The sequence below is a fragment of the Mustela nivalis genome (genome assembly GCF_964662115.1).
Source record: "Mustela nivalis genome assembly, chromosome: 12".
NCBI classification, from domain to species: domain Eukaryota; kingdom Metazoa; phylum Chordata; class Mammalia; order Carnivora; family Mustelidae; genus Mustela; species Mustela nivalis.
This window is the reverse complement of record NC_139031.1, coordinates 20515049-20534817: the sequence shown is the minus strand read 5'-3', so window position 1 is coordinate 20534817 and position 19769 is coordinate 20515049. Positions and strand designations below refer to the sequence as shown.

The 19769-nt window shown below is 46.1% G+C and overlaps 1 long non-coding RNA gene across 8 annotated transcripts in view; it reads right to left on the bottom strand.

Annotated features, from left to right (window-relative positions):
- The window catches only part of LOC309845709, a 215932-nt gene extending 196771 nt beyond the window's left edge, over positions 1-19161 (bottom strand). For 7 of the 8 annotated variants that reach the window (XR_014301456.1, XR_014301457.1, XR_014301458.1 and 4 more), the window contains exons 1-3: positions 18807-19161; positions 16827-17910; positions 15700-15772 (exon numbers count right to left, since the gene is read on the bottom strand). This is a non-coding gene — a long non-coding RNA (uncharacterized lncRNA). Of the gene's footprint in view, positions 1-14097; positions 14278-15699; positions 15773-16826; positions 17911-18806 lie in introns of all 8 variants that reach the window. The other variant, XR_014301455.1, reaches the window with a different exon arrangement.
- Between the last annotated feature and the right edge of the window lie 608 nt (positions 19162-19769).

Here is a 19769-nt window from a genome sequence, read left to right as displayed (position 1 = left end):
GACATTTTGGGAATAATTGACAGAATCTGACGAAGGTCTGTACTTTGATAATATTATTATACAAGTGTTAATTTCCTGATTTTGAAAAGGAATGAACTTATTAAGGAGGGGAAAAGTGAGTTCTGGACCATTATGCATAACCTATCCTAAAGATGAGAAAACATCAGACAGACAAAATGAGGAAATGTCTATTATTTTTTTAAAAAAGGACAGGTATGAGGATATTCTTCAAAAATGTCAATCTGATAAAAGACAAAAATGTGGAAATACTCCAGAAGAAAGGGTATTAAAAAGATATGACAACTAAATAGGATATAAAACCCTGGCCTGAATCTTTTTCACAGGAAAAAATGTTACAAAGACCCTTAAAAGAACAACTGATAAAATCATAATATGCACAGATTTGATGATATTTTAATAATATAAATTTATGGAGGATTAACTGTATGCAAGCAAAAAACCCCCATTCTTAGGAAATGTCCACTGAAATATTTAGAGATAAAGGGCCAAGAAATAGGTAACACCCCAAGGAACTCAGGAAAAAAATGTGTAACGCACATATACTTACAAATAAAATATAGAGCAAGAAAATATTCACAAATGTAAACAGAGGAAAATGTAAATAGGTGAATCTGAAAAGAGCTCTTCTTTACATTATCTTTGCGGGTTTTTTTTCCAACCTTTTTAATTTTTAATGGTCCATTTTCTAAATGAAACTACTCAAAATTATCATAAGGAAATCAAGATCAGCATTCTTTAAAAACAACAACAACAACAAAAACACCAGCCTACCCTAAGTTACTGCTTAAATATTTTCAGAGAAACTGTATTTCCTGAGTGTTCATTTGACAGATGAGAGAGAGAAGTTTGTCTCAAAATGATTATGGAATATTCTAAGGAAAACACAACTGGAAAGAAGCTGAAAGGCGCAGAAGAAATTCTATCACATGTGGATAAAGCATAAGGTTCTCTAGAGTCCTGAGACTGGCTCAGAAGTTGGGCTCTAAGCCCTAAGCTTTCCTAAACTCTGATTTTCTCACCTATGAAGTGGGAATGGTAATAGTACCTATTTCCCTAGGGCTATTACGGGATTAAGGGAATAACAGAAAAAACACACACGAGCCAAATGTCCCACACATGCCGAACACTCACTACTATTAGTACTATTACGTCCCCATCGTAGTGGAACACACCCGGCATAAAGCCCTGGGACCCTTGGTAACTGATTAGCAAAGGGAACTGGAAAAGAATTCTTCCTGTTTATCCAGCAGCGCACTGTAGTAAAGCAGCTCTAATTTTAGGCCCCACTCTTTACGCAGAATAGCTCCGAGAGGGAAAAAAAAAAAAAAAAAAGAAGCCTTCTATCAAATTCCAGTAACTTGATGGAAGTATCAGTGGAAGACCTCCAATTTGTCCCCATCTTATTTCTATGTTCACCAAGGAAAGTTATGGTCCAAAGGTTATCCTTTCAACAAGTCTACAACTGGCCTTAGTACATCTTCCACTGCAAAGTAACACACGATGTGTTCACCCTGCTGGAAGCTTGCTTAGCTCTGCCGGCCAGCCATCATTCAGTTTCACAAGCCCCATGGACTCTGAACAAACTGGTAAAGTCAGATTTCTTCAGCTGCAAGTCTCACACCCTGGGGCCCTGATTCAACAGAGTGGAGTTCCTCTCCTTTCCTCTCCTCTCCAAAGACCTGACCAGCAATCAGCGGCTTCCCTCCCTGACGGGAATTTAACTGCCACTGTTGAAATGTTAACTTTCCAGAAGCATCTATCAAGGGCAGGCTATCTGTCTCTATTAACCACAGGATGCCTAATGGACAATGGGAGCAATTCAACACTCACTGATTAATAAACACTGGCCTTCAAAAGAAAAGGCACTAAGTACTAATCAATAACTTTTTGTTACTCATACAACAGAAAATAAACTGTGGCTGCGACAACTCTGAAATTAATTTTAACCTTTCATGCAACTTAATTCAAAACACTGCAAAAAAGTTGTTTGGTTTTTTTTAAGGATAAACATCACACAAGTTCACTATGGAATTATATAAAAATCATCGCATGAAATAATCAAGTTGCTATCAATTGGAAGTAATTTACTAATAACATAGATCTCTGCTATCTGCTCAATAAGGTTCTTTTAGCCTTTTTTTTTTTAAGATTTTTTTTTAAATTTATTTGTCAGAGAGAGAGAGCGTGAACACAGGCAGACAGAATGGCAGGCAGAGGCAGAGGGAGAAGCAGACTCCCTGCTGAGCAAGAAGCCCGATGTGGGACCCTCTTCCCCCAACCAGCAATTCCTGAAAAACATGCCTTCTTGTGTCACGAAACACCATTTCCCATTAAGCGGCACAAAAGCAGCTTTCCCTTCAAAACTGGAAAGATAAAATTTCCTCCATCCTCTATCTTTGTTTCAGGTCTCAGCCTCCAAATTTCTTCAGGACACACAGAGAAGCATTACCCTGCACACTACAAAGCTAACAGTAGTTTCAACATATAAGTCTAGCTTGCTTACTAGCAAGTAGTACTTACTGAGTACTTACTAAGTACAGTAGTGCTTACTGAGTAAGCACTGAGGGTGCGCCTGGGTGGTGCAGTGGGTTAAAGCCTCTGCCTTAGGCTCAGGTCATGATTCCAGGGTCTTGGGATCGAGCTCTGCATTAGGCTCTCCGCTCAGCAGAAAGCCTGCTTTCCCCTCTTTCTCTGCCTGCCTCTCTGCCTACTTGTTATCTCTGTCAAATAAAAAAATAAAGAAAATTATTTTTTAAAAAATTTTAAAAAAAGAATATAAGGAGTTTCCTTTCTGTTTTTATGACTTTGAATGTTTTTATGACTTTGAATTTATATGTTTAAATTCTTTATATGTGACTTCTAATTTTTTTTATCTTTTTAAGATTTTACTTATTTAGAGAGAAAACATGCGTGCAAGTGGGGTGTGGGAGGGGCAGAGGGAGAAATAATCTCAAGCAGACTCCCGTCTAAGCGAAGATCCCGATTTGAGACTCGATCTCACCACCTTGAGATCATGACCTGGGCCCAAGAGCTGGACACTTAACCGACTGAGTCACCCAGGTGCCCCTCCATGTGACATTTTAAATATATACAAGCCAGTTTCCGTGGCTCTAGTCTCTTGTCCCACCAATTCATTCAATACACGTTGTGCCAGATAAGCCTTCCTGATTTTAAAAACAAAGATAAATACACATTCTACTCCCAAATTTAAATATTTTCTATTTATTAGATGTTATTACATCAGTGCTAGACTTCTTAGGTGTGGTAACTGTTGTCATGACACATAAGAAAGTCCTCTTTCACAGGTATTTAGAGGTGAAATGTCATGGTATCTGAAACTTATAGTCAAGTGGTGACGTAAAATTATAAATATACATACCACATTTGATTCAAAACACATACACTGAGCATGAGGGCAAAAGCACAGCAAAATGTTAACTGATTCATCTACAAGGATGTATGAGTATTTACAGTACTGTTTTTTCTAAAGGTTTGAAGTTTTCAAGATAAAAACATGAAGTAAAAAGGCTCTGGTACTTTCACAGATCCCCTCATTTACCACCTTAAAACATGCGATGGTCATCTCCCAACTCCCCAGCTGATGTCCTGACCTAGCTTACCAGCACCCCCGCACGCTTAGCCTTAGCTACCAGTCCTTCCAGCTGCTCCAACTGCATGGCTCCTTGGGGTCCTTCCCTACTGCTGCGCTCCTCCTCCCTTCTCTCTCCTGCCAAGACCACTCTTCGGGGTACTCAGACATTCACTCATTCCTTTCATGGTCTATGCACTGGGGACCCAGCCAGAAGTTAAACACTAGAGAAAGTTCTTATAGATAATTCTTCTGTAGTTCCCACAGCACCCAGCTCAATGCAAGGCACGTGAGAGCTGTTCAAAAGTGTTTAACTGAGGGTGCCTGGGTGGCTCAGATGGGTTGAGCGTCTGCCTTCGGCTCAGCTTGTGATCCCGGGGTCCTCAGATAGAATCCCGCTTCCCACGCCCTTCTCAGTGGGGAGCCTACTTCACCCTCTGCCTCTCTCTCTGTCTCTCATGAATAAATGAATAAAATCTTTTTTTAAAAAAGTGTTTAATTGAAAGTATGGGTTTCTTTAAAGCAAAGAAGGGCATGGTGACTACTGCTAAGCAATGAAGGTAGGGGCTCAGAGCTCAGGGTCACACTCCTCTTCGGAAAGCATCTCCAGTGTCTTCAACTTTTTCTCCAATACTTTCAACTCCTCTCATCTTTCCTATCATTCCAGATTGTCACAACTGTCTCCCCTCTGACACAAACAATGCCAGATTATCCCTACTAAGAATGGAAAAACCTGTTCCACAACCCCAAATAAAACAACTCTAGAAATCAGAAGAGCCAAATTCTCTTAAATCTTATTTACATGACACTGCTTTCTTTTTTAAACACTAATTTATTTATTTGAGAGAGAAAGAGCATGGTGGGGGGCGGGTGGCAGAGGGAAAGAATCTCAAGCAGACTCCCCCCACCACTGCCATGGGACATTGCATGTGGTACCCCCTTCACCAGTTTGAAACTAGGGGAGACCTGCCTCCAAATCTGTGTTTACTTCAGTTAAACACAATGAAGCTGGAGACACTTGAATACAGAAGCCACTGTCACGTTAAGAAAAACCACCTGTCTCTAACGACAATATACTTTGGAAAAGTTGATTCACTCACAATAAAATACACGAATGATACCTACTAAATTTAAATTAAAAAAAAAAAAAGGAAAGCTATCTATCCAAAATAAGACACAAATTGAAACTGCAGAAATGCACAACACGAAAAAATCTAAATCTATTTCATTTTTCTCACCAGAGTACAAATCACAGCCCTGGAAAGGACCTTAAAATACAACCATCCATTAACTGGGATCCAGAGGGGTTAAGCACCTCATCTCTCAACTAATAAATTTAAGTCAAGTTGGGCTTAGAATACGCATACTCCTCTCAGCCTTCTCTGCCCATTTTCCCTTGAAATTTCATGAATCGAACTTTCTGTCCAAAAAAGCAGAGTGGACAGCGATGTGGAAGACTGAACTGTCGTCAACTATGCTACTAACCAGGCAGGTAAAATTAAGTAAATTGCCTTATCTATAGAGTAAGACCAGGGATTAAATTAGCTCTGAAGCCCCGTGTAGAGCTAGAAGATGCTCTGATCTTTAAGAATAGCTTAAGTAATGTTGCATATTTAATACCCATTGGACTCTCACATTTTTTCCACACCAAACTTTGTTACAGCTTAAGCAACTTAAAATCATTATGTTATATTAACCCAAACATCATCACTGTTTACCAGAAATTTCATAAATAAAGAATCCTGAAGTTCATTATCTATCTGGTTCCTATTACCTAAATTTTGGCAGACTGCCCTTTAGGCACAAAACTTAAACATCCGTATGAGATATATTTCACATCATACTTTCCATCCAAAGTGGAATATGCTATGTATATGTATTAAATTCTTCAGAGACTACTTGCACCGGCACACACACTTACCAGAGGAAAACTTGTATTTAGCTCTGGGCTGCCACTAGTCAGGCTAAAAAAAAAAAAAAAAAAAAAAAATGCCAGCAATAACTTCAGGGTGTTACTAGGCTATCCACAGCAGGAATGGCAAAGGGAAAAGGGGAAAGGTAGAACCAAGGAAAAAAGAACCCAAAAAGAAAAGAAAGAAGAAGAAAAAAAAAAAAAAAAGGAAGACGTGGAGAGAGAACATAGAAAGAAAAGAGAATAAACAAGGAAGAGAGGAATGGCCCCAAACGGCTCGTCACGATCCTGGGGCCATGCTGTGCCCAAACCACACAAAACTTGCAGAGAGGTGCCGGAGATCTTTAAGCGTTGTCTGTTTTTCTTTGGTTTAGTTTTGGACACAAAGTTCGCCCAGGGAAGGATACATTGATTTGGCTCTGCTCCTTACAGTCCAGGTCCAGGATCAGGAAGATTCCGACGAAAAGGAACATAGAAAGTGCTCAATCCAAAATACACTGGATCTTACCAGGCAAGCCCAGGACCCGACCTGTTCCTGATGAGTAATCTTTCCAGAGCTTAGATCCCTTAACTTGAAAAAAGAGCACAATGTTCTAAGATGATGGTTTAGCAAGTACTATGTATATTTATACAATTGCAATTCAGTGTTTTCAGACAACTAGGACTCTGCAAAACAAGAACATACAGTAAGAAGGAGGGCATCTCCGCCCCTTGCAGAGTCTCACTGCCAATGTCCTATAATGATGCTGGGTCCTTCCTGGGTTAATGGGCTGGGACCACCAGACACAGACAAGCCAGGAAACCCCACCACCATCACCCTCCCCACACACACGCAGGAGCAAATGTTCTTCAGCTATGGTACGGCATGATTTCTTACATGGATAAAAGCTTTTTAAACCAAATCTCTGCTGTTGAGATATTTCTGTTGTTTACAATCGCAAATGATCTGCTATTGGAAAATACTCTGGAGATGAGAGGAAATGACTAAATAAGGTACTGATTCGTTAAACCTATGAAGCCCTGTTCCAAACTGCTAGTTACAGTGACAAAGATAAATTACAAGGAGCAAAATTCTGTGTACCTTTTCAGAAGAATTAAATTAGTAGTAGAAGAAATGCTAACTTTGAACTCTTTAAGAATGGGAGAAAGTAGGATTTTGATATCTTTTGGCTCAAAAAAAAGAGAGGCTTACAAACACAGCAAAGCACAGTAACTGTTCACAAACTAAAAGGCATAAAATAGACCACAGATTTCAAAGATAAAACCCGAAGAAAGGCTATAAATGGCGTTCTATTTAAAAATACTTTTTGCTTGTTGCTATCAAATACCTGCATTTTTAGGCAATAATCCCTAAAAATGGAAGAACTATCACAAATTCTTTTGGGATAGAGCCTACTATAAGAATTAGGTATTATACAATTTTGAAAAACTAAAAAAAAAAATCGGAAAAGCTGAAGGAATATGAGCAACAGTAAGGACAAAGCTGATTAAGTAAGTGTTCCTAGCACAGCCATGATTAATCTCTCTGGAAACGTAAAGAAACAAAAAAGATAATCACAGATTTTTAGAAAATGGACAATATGTGCAATGAATGCATGATGCATCAACGTAAAAGCAGAAAGCAAAACAATTGTCAGTGGCCTTGACAATGAACAGATAAGTAGCTTGGCTTTGTTATGAACATGACCGAAAGATTTCAGCACTAACAAAAATTCCCCTAGAAGTAGGAAACAAGTACTCAAGGTCACACACCGAGTACAACTTCGCAAGAGAAGGATCTGAGGTAGCACTTTTTTATGAGTTGTTCAAGAATTAACAGAAGAATTAAGCAGGTTCCCAGAAATTCCTCTAGGGAGCCGTCAAGGAAGGGATGTCTTTAGAAGCCCAGTGCCTCCACCATGGAGATGAAAAGCAGTGAAATCTTCCAAAATGGGGTCAACAACCTTTCCAAAGTAGAGTGTCCGGGTTCAATTTTCAGGTCCTCTGATGTAGACAGCACAAGTATAGAGAAGGGTTCCCTTGAGATGCATCCAAAAGCTTCTGAAGGAAAAAGGCAGCCAGCCACACTGCAGGCAGTCTAAAATAAGGAGTCCTGGGTCTCCTGATCCTGGGGCTGAGAAGCAACACCCCTCCACTGGACCCTGGTCCCGATGAACAGGGACCTTTCAAAAAGCTTAAGTCCCACGAGGGTTTACAATTATACGACAACTCAATCACACCATTTTAGGGACAGAAACACCTTCCTTACTCCACCGAAGCCCCCATTTTCCAGACGAACAGCCTATGGCACAGAGCTGGACACTCTCCCGAGGTTCTGTAGCTTGTAGGACCTAGCATTCACAGTGGAAGGAATATGAAGCATTTAGCACAGTCTCCAAACAAGTAGGTACCCACTCATCATTCTTATGGTTATTAACACTGCTCTACCTTAATACCCTTTCCACCAAACTAAATCAATCAGCCATAGCACAAAACAGAACTGAGGGGAGACGGAGAACAGAAAAATGTAGGGGCAGGATCATGAAGGAAATCCAAGTGGGGCCGAGAGGGGCGGGGGTGTGGCTTTAGCCAACCAGAGGCCAGCCTGAGAAGCTAGATGCCTGGCCGTGAAAGAAACAAATGACACAAGTTGGAAGAAAGAAAACTCAAGAGATGGAAGGGACAAAGAAAGATGCTGCCCAGGGCCAGTGTGATTAAATAGAAGAAAAAATATTAGGTGACTTAACTCCCTAAAGCACTGGAGGCTTTTAAAAGGTCCTAGGGGGTAGAGTGGGGGGGGGGGGGGGCTCAGGATCTTACAGCAGCACCTCCCACCTCCCACTGCTGCTCTGTGAAAACTGGCCCAGTGGCCACCCCAGGACTCCAGCCATACAGACTGCCAACACCAGCCTCAAACCAACAAGTCTAAAGAACACACAACAGTTTCACAGATTCAGTTATGAAGATTAGGTCCCAGATATTTGAGTCAAGAAATGACTAGCAGCAAATCACATGTAGTCCCTTTCAAGGAAATAAACTGTAGATCCAAATCGAAGGCCCTTTCCAAGAAATATAGTCTAAAATCAATGATACGAATGCTGACTCGACTTTAAGATTGGAAGTTCAGTCATTTTGTAAAAGCAGTTAGAAAACAGAGAATTTCCAGATAAAAATTAAAACCAGTAGATGCGGAAAGCAGTGAGATCTCATGGTCTCAGCCCAGATGTGTGGCCTGTGCTACACAAATGATTTGTTTCCTAATCCATAAAGTACATCCAGTAATAAATACTATGTGCGCCTTCCAGGAATTTGATTTAAACAAGTTCGTGATCATAAAGCAATCTAAAAAAGTAAGCACTGCCTGCATCCTAGGCATAACTTTGGAAAGGCATGCAATGTGAATCAAATAATAGCATCTGGTGATATTTTGATGTATCCACCGGAAATGAAAAGGAAAATTCGCTAATTCATTTTCTAACAAAGAAGCCTGTGCTGTTAACTAGTCGACATACACACACAAAGTTTTAGAGTGGTTTAAAAATTTAAAACCTTTCGGGGCGCCTGGGTGGCTCAGTGGGTTAAGCCGCTGCCTTTGGCTCAGGTCATGATCTCAGGGTCCTGGGATCGAGTCCTGTATGGGGCTCTCTGCTCAGCGGGGAGCCTGCTTCTCTCTCTCTCTCTCTCTGCCTGCCTCTCTGTCTACTTGTGATCTCTCTCTGTCAAATAAATAAATAAAATCTTTAAAATGCAAACTATTAAAAAAAAAATTTTAAACCTTTCATTTGTACCCTCCCACTCACTACTCCTCACCCCATTTCATTTTTTTTATGTCTTCTTGCCCTCAGATGAGATTTTTCCCCCCAATCTTGCTCTTCCGTCTTCTCCAATAAATTCACTCACATTAGAACGTATTGTCAAACCTCACTTCTGCTCACCTCAAACCTTGAGTCCACCTGACTCTTGGCACCTGGGAGTCTAGGTTCGTCGGAAATGCTTTCAGAGCACCACCTGTTAGAGTGCCTTAGAGTCTCCACAAACCCCTTGCCATAACCCCCTCCCCTACTCTCTACCACCACCAAAACAGACACACACTCTGGGTTAAGAACAGTGTGCTTGCCCTGCAAAAGCTGCTTTAGGACATCTCCTGCTCTCTCCACAGCCTTCCTGCCAGATTCCGGCCCAAAAGGCCCTTTATTTACAAACTCCCCTCTTTCTCAAAAAGTTCTCAAAACCCGGAATGGCCCGCCGTGACAACTTACTCTTCCTCCCCCTGACGGGCATCTCCCTCCTGCGACTGTGCCTCTTCTGCAAAGCAGTTCCCTTCAGAGGGCATCCAGGTTCACACTATCGGTGTACTGCAAACCCAAACCCAGAGTTGTAACAGGAAAGGAATTATGTCTCATAAACACCATTTTATTTAACGAGCTCCTGACTATGTAATATGCTCTATATCATACCCTATTAAAGCTGTCTATTAAAAGGCACTTGGTTAGATCTGCTAGAACATTCGGGCTTAAGAAACAGTGAATAGTTCTTTAATATTATGAGGAATATTTCAATAAACTGTAACTGGAGACCTTGACTCTTGGGTTAGTATACCCAATCTTGGGTTGTAACAACAGACCCAAAGGTTTTGTAAAGTATCTGTAATTCTCAGGAAACACTCAAAATAAAAACTAATTCAATCCATTTTAAACTTTTACAACTCAGTTTGCCATACAGCAATCTTTAAATGACGCGATGTTATAGAAATGAAATGGGGGAAAATGCAAAATGGGGGAAAATGGGCACAAACACTTTATAAAACTTCAGAAGAAATGATCTGATCCAGAGGTTCTCAAAATACAGGCCCTCTGACGAGCCTCAGCATCTCCTGGAAATTTGCAAAAAATGCAGATCATCAGGCCCACGTAGACATGCTGAGTCAGAAACTCTGGGGTGGGGGTCCAGCAATCTGAGTCTAGCCTGCCCTCGGTGATTCTACCGTGAGAGCCCAAGTTTGGGAACCACTGATCCAATCCACCCGCTCCGATGAGGAGAAAGAAACAAAGCCAGTAACTTCCCTCAATTCTTACACCACCCTACTGACCAATGTCACTAGAGACCGTTCTCAATATACCTAAAATGATTCTTTAACCGTACATCTGAATCTAAGGGGTCCCATATGATCTTCTGCAATATGAATTCTTATATTACTGCTATATGGACACATATAAATTATTCTGTCTTGGATAATTTATATTTAATACCTTAAAAAAAAAACCTTCAAATTACTGACGTCTGCACAACTCAAATCTCAAAGACTTTTTTATTTAATTGGGAGGCTGAGTTAACTTCTGTTGCCGACAGCAGAGGTGAGTTTTGTCTTGTTATGGTCATATTTTGGTTTGGTTCTGAGGGTCAACAGCAAGAATTTATGGGACGTGTGGTTGATCGTTTGGGGGCTTCTTCCCACCCCCACTACCATCAATGGCATTGACACCAAAAGTCTGTAAAGAGCACCCATGAAGGATTAAGAGGCCAGAAAGTGCTAAAAGAGAAAGTAACCCTCCTCATCCTACCTCCTCCAAAAGAAACGTCCTATTTTTTATCTTGGAATGTATCGTGTGGTTAAAAAACAAAAGACTGGGGCACCTGGGTGGCTCAGTGGGTTAAGCCTCTGCCTTCAGCTTAGGTCATGATCTCAGGGTCCTGAGATGGAGCTTTCTGCTCAGCAGGGAGCCTGCTTCCCCCACCCTCACCCCCAGCTTGCTGCTCTTCCTACTTGCCATCTCTCTCTCTCTGTCAAATAAATAAGTAAAATCTTAAAAAAAAAAAAGAAAAAAGAATTTACATTTTCAATTATGTTTTCCTTATGCTAGCATAAAATTAGTTTTCATCTGTGCAACACATACTAGCAGAATGACAGGAAGCTAGCCTGCATCCCAGGCACGAGGATAGGCCTATAATTCTGCCATGCATCACACCACAGGGCAGGTGAGTCTGACGCAGAGCACAGAGCCACCGCGCCATCTTCTACAAGCACTCGACCACATATCGGGCTCCGCATCAACCCACCAATAAAGCACCTACCACATGAAATGAAATCTACAACTTCTGGCCTTAGGGCTCGCCTTTGGAACAGATGTTTGATGTGTATGGTACCTTTCTGCCTAAGCATTTCAAAGTGTAGTAGTGGTTATCTGTATCATTAAACATGTTTCTATTTACATTTTTAAGTATCCCCTTTTAGAAATTCATAACTTCAGTGTTAGGATTACTATGGACTGAGATTTAGAGATTTAAGAAATAAGTGTTTCCATTCCCGTTTCTCCTGTTGAAGCTCTTTTCTCCACGTCATGCCACATTGGATGTATTTTCAGAATTCTCTTCAGACTCTATTAACATACATAATCCCCTTCCATTTTACAAACCAAATTTTCTAACACAGCTCGGTGCCTGATTTTAGTTCTTTGAAGAAGAATCCTGGACAAGCACACAAGGCAATGTAAGGAACTCCTTCAATATGATTTACACTTTCAACTCCCTTATTGTGACCTGAGCCCCCAAATCTTCTTGTGACTTATTCTTCTGTTAGTTACTGAGAGAGAGAGAGAGAGGAGGAAGCAGGCTCCCTGCTGAGCAGAGAGCCCGATGCGGGACTCGATCCCAGGACCCTGAGATCATGACCTGAGCCGAAGGCAGCGGCTTAACCACTGAGCCACCCAGGTGCCCCAAGGTTTTCCTTTTAAAGGCACAACAACCTTAGCCTAAACATTCACCCATCAAGTACTAAACTAATCATAAGCAAATTCTCATACATCTTAGAGAAATACATCTTAGAGAAAGGGTAAGAGGTCCTGCCATTTATCTTACAGGGAAGAAACCAGAGTCACTGAGCTAACAATTGTGCCCCTGAAAAGACTCCATTCCTTGGAGGAACAGTAAATTCAGGTTAGTTACTGCTACTCAGCCCCCTCTCCGGCTCTACAACATAACTTCTGAAGCTAAATTAGAGGGATTAAGTTACTTGAACATTTGTTCATTCAACAAATAATTATAAGCACCTGCTATGTGTCAGGCCCTGTACAAGGCACGGGAGATACAATGGCCAGTAAGACAAATGCAGAACCTGCTCTTCACAATACATCTTACAGAAAGTGATTAGGCTTAAGGCACTTTCATTTAGTTTACAGGCCAAGGGCTTGAATCCACCAGCCTTGTAACTACTCCTAATTATAATTATTCATAATCAATCTATTCTGCTTCTAAAAAAAAAAAGAGTCCTCATAAATTACCTGAGAAGTTCACAGAACACACAAACAAATGCTCTATAATAGGAAGGCCTCACATGGGTCCAAAATACTACCCCTGTAAACACCTTAGAATCTATAAAGGAGAAGAACACTGTCAGGCCCAAAAAAGGAATCAAGGTTTTCCTTTTATTTTTTTTTTTAAGATTTTATTTATTTACTTGACAGAGAGAAATCACAAGTAGGCAGAGAGGCAGGTAGAGAGAGAGAGAGAGAGAGAGAGGAGGAAGCAGGCTCCCTGCTGAGCAGAGAGCCCGATGCGGGACTCGATCCCAGGACCCTGAGATCATGACCTGAGCCGAAGGCAGCGGCTTAACCACTGAGCCACCCAGGTGCCCCAAGGTTTTCCTTTTAAAGGCACAACAACCTTAGCCTAAACATTCACCCATCAAGTACTAAACTAATCATAAGCAAATTCTCAGTAATGGTGCTGTCCCATACAGCAGCCGCTTGCCAGCTGGGTGACGCAGAACAATACCTGATCTGTTCCCAACACGACTTCAATTCAGAGGGATGCAGCAAACCTACGTGCCTACCGGACCCCAGTGATAACAGGTCAACAATCACCACTCCCACCTGCGACAAGCTGAATTTAGCAGGAGGTTTCACCCCACATGTAAACAAAACCGGTATGACACGTTGTAATAAATGCAGTGACGCAAGTATGTACAAAACACAGCGCGGACACAAGGAGGGTATTTAAGTGTTTTCTGAGGGGAAACCAGAGGAAATTTCCTCAAGAAGGAACTCAAAAGGCAGAGGAACCCCCTGTGCAGAGCAGTGCAAAGGAACCGTAACTGGTTAAACAATGCTGGACCAAAGTGGCTCCAACGGTGAAGAAAGACGAGGATGACAGGAGGGACAGGATTTCCATGCTAGGCCCACGCACTCATGTCTATGGGGATGGTCTCGCCTGTGTGGGTCCATAAACTTTCCTCACCCTAACTGCAAGCAATGTGAAAAGCAATTCCTAAAAGTTGGTAATGTGCTTCCGTCTGCTACACAGCTAAGGATACCGGACAACAATCATTAGTGGGAACCTGAAGGACTTCTGTGTCTGCTCACGTAAATCTCTGGAAGATACCTGCATCTTCTGGCCACGTCACTTTATCCCTACCCTGACATCTCAAAACAAAAACACTTCCATAGAATCTGTTCTCTCCACAGCACCAGGATCCCCCTCTCCTCACAACAAACTTCATGTAAATGTTCGTAGCCTATGAGCCTTTAGCAATCCACCAAGGGATTCTCCTCCCTTCAATACAAGCAACACTTTGCAAATAAAAGTACATACGTAAATACACGCAGTTAAATTCGCAGGGATTCCTAGTCACACACAAGGATGGGGCTCTTAGGTGAAGGCCTAATTCCAGCAGCATAAGCCACGGTCCGAAGCCTGAGGTCCGGAGGCAGCCTCCCTGGGTACTGGTCACGGGTCATCACTGGCCAACTTTTACTGTTCCTCCTGAATTTCCATTTTCCAACTGTAAGATGGGGAATGCCAATATTTCATCAAGTATCCCAATCTGCGCAGTCACCATGCCGACACACAGTGACCCTTCTAGTGACAGATCAACTCGTGCTAACCACGTCTGTTATTTTTACGATTTCATCCCTAACAAGGGATGGTTTCATTTCCAACAAGCTCACTACATCAGTAAGTTCTCACCCGTCACTGTGCGTCAAAAATACCGAGGGAGATTTTTTTTTTTTCCCTAAATACTCAACGTCCAGGCCCTATTTGGATTTGGGTTCAGCTGGCCTTGGGGCAGGGCCAGGCAACGCAGTTCTTTCTACGGCTCTCAAGTTGTTTGTAATTTTCAGGCAGGATTAAGAACCACATACAGATCTTTACGTGCCCACAGAAAACTCCGGTAAGGTCGAGCTCGATCTCGGCGCAGGCCGGCCCCCCGCCTGCTTGGAGGAGGCTCGCCTAGATGCTGTGACGACGACCTCGAAGCGCTGTGGGATTCACACCCACGTCCGAACAGCGCTCACCAGCATCAACTCCCACGAACCCCACCAGATGCGGCCCGGGCACCCCGCACGACCCGGATCTGCCCGGGGCACACGCCCCCTCGCCCCGCAGCCCCCGCGGGCGCCAGGCCCTCCAGACGCGTGCGTCACCGCGCCCTCGCCTCCCGCGCCCCAGCCCCCTCCCGCCCACGGCACGTGACTCGACACGCGCCAGCTGCACGCGGGCTCCATCAAAACAAAAACAGAAGAGGCCGGCCGGCCGGGCGGCGGGGGCGCGCGGGGGCGGCGGGGAGCGGGCGCGCCCCCGCCGCCACTGCCCAGCGCCGCGGCCGCGCCTCCGCCGCTCCGGGCGCCGCCGGCCGCGCGCCCCGGCAGGCCGGGGGCGGGAGGGCAGAGGGCGCCACCCTGTTTACAGCCCTCGCTCGGGGCCAGGGACCCCGCCCGGAAACGGTCTCCCGGGAGAGGGCTGTGAAGTGCGCACCCACCCGCGCCCGGGACGCCGGCCCAGCGGGGATGGCGCCCGGCTCCGGCCGCCGCTCGGAATAAAACCGTCGCCACGGCTGCGAGGTCGGGCCCGCGCGAGTCTCCGCTCCTCCGCGCGCCCCCCCGCCCACGGGTGTTTCGTGTCCGCCCCCGGCACGACTGTGCTACGCACTTCATACCCATCTCTGGGCTCCAGCGCTTCCACAGACCACCCAGACCACCCTCACGTGGCCGCCGCCTCCCGGCCAGGCAGTCCCCGGCGACGAGGGCTGCGGACCCTCGCGCACTCCGGGACCCGGCGCCGGGTCCCACCCCGTGGGACGCCACCCCTGTCGGACCACCCAGCCCGCATTCCGCCCGGGGCCGGGGGTGGTGGCCACAAGCTGTCAGATGCCTAGTTTTCCACATGACGAAGCTCACCCTCACCCTTAAACATCCCCACTCACCCTTCAGCCTAGCTTCGAGCTGAATCCGTATTTAAAACGGGAGGAGTGGGATGTAACGTCTTGATTTTTCTCCCTAATTTGAAAAAAAAAAATAATTAAGACGCAGCTCTGCCCATCCACGTCGTCCCACCAATGCAAGACTTACAAAATAGAAATGCCCACCACACACCTGCTACGCAACCGGTCCTCTGGAAACCTGGAGACCCACCCAGCCCGCCTGCAGGAACCTGCGCCTGGGGCGGGGTGGGAGCGAGACAGTCTAGTCCCCTAAAGTAAGAAGCAGTGAGAGGGGCAGGCACCCCCCGCCCCTCCCGGGAGCGCTGTCCGCCCGTTCCCCGGCCCCGGAGCAATCCGAGGTAACCTCCGTCCCTCCCGGCGAAAAGGAGGTAGCCCAAGGCCTGAGTGCCGAGGGTGTTTTTCCCTTTCAGAACCCAGACGCCGCGTCCTCCGCGAGCACCCTCCCCCCGCACCCCCCTCCGCCGCCCGATTTCTGGTGGACAGCAAAGGTGGGGTAGGTGGGAGAACCCGGCGAGTGCTCTCTGCGTTCGGGATGTTGGTCTCCGCGGAGTGAAGAGGTGGGATCTCGAAATGGAAACAGTCTCCCCCTCCCTCCCCCCCTCCTCCTCCTCCTCCTCTTCTGTTTACCTCAAGTTTGAATTTTATCTGCGCAACATTAGCTGGAATGCGGACATTGAAAACACACACACACTCTCTCTCTCTCTCTCTCTCAACCCGGCAGCAGCTCTGGAGGAGCCATGTGGCATCAAGCCACCTCAAAGGGGAAAAAAGTGCTCTTAGCAACACAAACATGGCGAAATCGCCTCGGCATTCCCGGCCAACGCCACTACCCCTACCTTCCCTCGCCCGGCTTCCGAACATCCCGGCCGTGACCTGCGGCCCCTTCCGGGGGGAGGCCAGGCGCCCCGGGGAGTCCGAGGGTGGGACCGCCGGGCGTGCGAAAGAGGAAATAACAGAGTCCACAGTGGAAATGTTCCTGCTGGACCATCCGACCCATCCGCGTCGCCTGCGGCGAGGGGACGCCTCGTTCACCTAGAGAGGGCTCCGCGGAGAGCAAAATTCCCACCGAAGCCCTGCTGGGCCGGCTCTCCCCACCCTCCAGAACTTACCTTGGGGCGGAACGCACGCTGCCGCTCGGATCCCTTTCTCTTTCCTTGTAGAGCGAGACGCAAGGAGGAAAATGATGCGCATGTATATTTGTAGAGCGTATTCTTCTAGAATTTCCCTTAGATCGTCACGAGGAGCGATGGAGGCTCCGGAAACAGGTGCGCTGGTGGCCGAGGCTGCCGGCTAAAAGTTGTGCTGTCCGCGGCAGGCGGCAGGGTCCCCGGGCCGGGGCCGAGGACCCCGTCTCCCTGCCCCCCGGCGTCGCCCACTTCTCGCCGGCTGCTGCGTGCGGCTCGGCTGCAGGGGAGGTGGCGTAGTTTCTCTTCCTCCCACCTCTTCTCACTTACTTGTTTTTGTAGCCGTGGGCTCCCCTAATGCTTTCCTCTCCACAATGTTGTTTCATTATATCATGTCCATCATGTGACACCGGAGAGGCCTCTCTATGGAAACTTAAAGGGGCTCCCACGTGACTGCAGCAGCAACAACAGCAGCAGCGGCAGGAGTGGCGGCGGCGGCCGCAGCGTTCCTACCACCACCCACCGGGAGCCCCTTGCAGCATCCCGAAGGGGCTTCTGGAGCTGCAGAAGCCCAGATAAGGGAGCCACAGCATCCGGGAGCTGTGGCGTCTGTGCGTGCGTGTAGCCTTTGCTCGTTACATAGGAAACCGAACAGAAGGCGCGTCCTTAAATCCTTTCCTACAGTCGCAAAACCCACGCTCTGCTAAAATGACATTTCGTGGCTCCTACTTTATTCTCCCCGAGAGCAATGAGTTTTCTACCGGGGCTGATTAATTTTTACAAAGTCTAAAAGAAAAACCGGATTTCTCCCTGCGAGTTCAGCCAGCTCTTGAGTAGAACAGAAATGACAAAACAATAATAACAGAAATAGAATCAGGCATTTGATACATAATTACCATCACCACCAGCTTTAAAGCTTTCTGGAATTACATTCCTCCAGTAACTGTTGATGATGCTTGCAGGAGGCTAAATGCAATGCAGTTTTTCTCTTCCGCAGCTATATTAGGGCTTTGTTGCTGACAACAGTAAAAACTTGTTTGTGTCAGGAAGTGAGGTACGAAGATATGACCTGGAAGGTACAGACAAAACCAAAGTGGCAGTTTTTGCATTACTTTTCTGACCACATTCTTTCAAATGGTGAGAAGCAGCTGGTTTGCTGTAAAATGCGTAGCTTGTGTTTTGGTGGGAAATAAAATAATCACAAAAACATATGTTTCCCCTAATCATACTGTACATGCTAGACACTAGAAATTATATATATGTATCTATGTGTGAGTATAGAGAGAAAGAAAAAGAAGCAGGTGCATTTTTAGGATAGTTTCAGCCAATAACTTTGTCATCATTTCCAGTGCATTTACCTGAAACATTAAGCAAACACTCTGACTTATTCAAGTTCAGTGTTGTGTGGAAACTGTAACACCAGTTTTGAGTGCCCTCGGCATTACTGAATCACAACCCCTGTAAGTGCTTGTGCCTTAAACCCCAAATCTCTGCCTCAAAGTTTTTGTGGACCATGGAGATTTTATGCTGTAAAGCTACGCAAAGCAGCTATTTCCATGCTTTAGTTCATGCGTTTCCATTTTAAGGAAAACTCCCTGTATGTACTGGTGGAATTATGAAAAACTTCTCAGTAAACTAAAGGGTGGGAGGGAAGATCGCCCTTTCCTTTGGCTCTTCCTCAACTGTATCTTTTCCCACCTCATCAGTTTACCTCATCAGCCATGATGAATGATCTCCACTACACCTCTTCTAATAATGCCCCCGATTTTTACCTTCCTATCCAGTGCCTCATTCTTCCATCCCTTTCCCTTTCTGTGCCCTTGCCTCCCAATTCTGCCCCCATACTGCCTGGGTACTTAGCTCAGGCCTCCCCCAGTCCTCCCTCCCAATCCTCCCTGCCCTGCAGCTCCCCCCCACCCCCCTTTCCCAGCTCCGTCTCCCTTCTCAGCAACTCTCCCTCCTTACCTCTCTTTGACCTCCTTCATTCTCCTTCACAGCCTGGCCCTTGACTTCTCGGCCTCTTCTTTCCCTTCTTTACCTGCAGCGTCCTGCCCCTACTGGGGTCTCCTTCGCACCCTTTTCTCGGGTCCCATCCCTTCTGACGCCAAACCCCAGCATTCCTCAACGGCTCGGCCTGGTCGACTTTAGCCCGATTTGGCTCCCATGCCCCTGGGCTGGGAAACAAGTGTGCGGTGCAGAGTGGGGGCAAGAATCCCCCTCGGCGGTGGCCCCTGCCTCGCCCCCCTTCGCCCCTCCCGAGTCCGGGTTGCGGGCGCTTCCTGGGCGGATGGTTGGGACTCGCCGCAGCAGCTGCGGTTCTGCTGTGTCATGCAAGAAGGAGGAGGCGGCGGCGGCGGCCGGAGCTGGAGGGGGAGGAGGGGAGGAACCTGATCTCTCCGGTAGCGAAGGGCTGGAGGCAAACACCGAGCTCCCCCAGAGCCGCCCGGGAGCAGGGAGGGCACCGCTACCCCGAGGGGCCCTCCCCTCGGGGCAGATGGTAAGTGGGGCGGCGCAGGTGGTCGCCTTGGGAAGGGAGCGCGCAGGGGGGCTGGGGGAGGGGGGTAGTTGGGGAGGAGGGGAGAACTAGGAGTCATCCGGCCAAACTGAAGGAGCCAGTGTCTAGTCGAAAGGGACCCAGGCCACAATAGGGGTGACCAGCCAAACGCAGCAATAATTACCATTCTAATAACACCCCGAAGCTGACCGAGGCTACAGAGAAGAGCTGTGCATCCCGAACCCAGAACAGAGCTAGAGCAATGATTCAGGGTTTGAGAACCATCGTCCCGTCAGGCTTGGCGCTTTAGGGTACAGCTGAGTAGCAAAAGTCAGCATACACCATATTCCTATAGCCCGGCTGCGCTTTGTGGGTCGTCTTGTTTAAAACTAAGGAAGGGGATGGAAACCTGCCCAACCTCACTTTAGCCACCA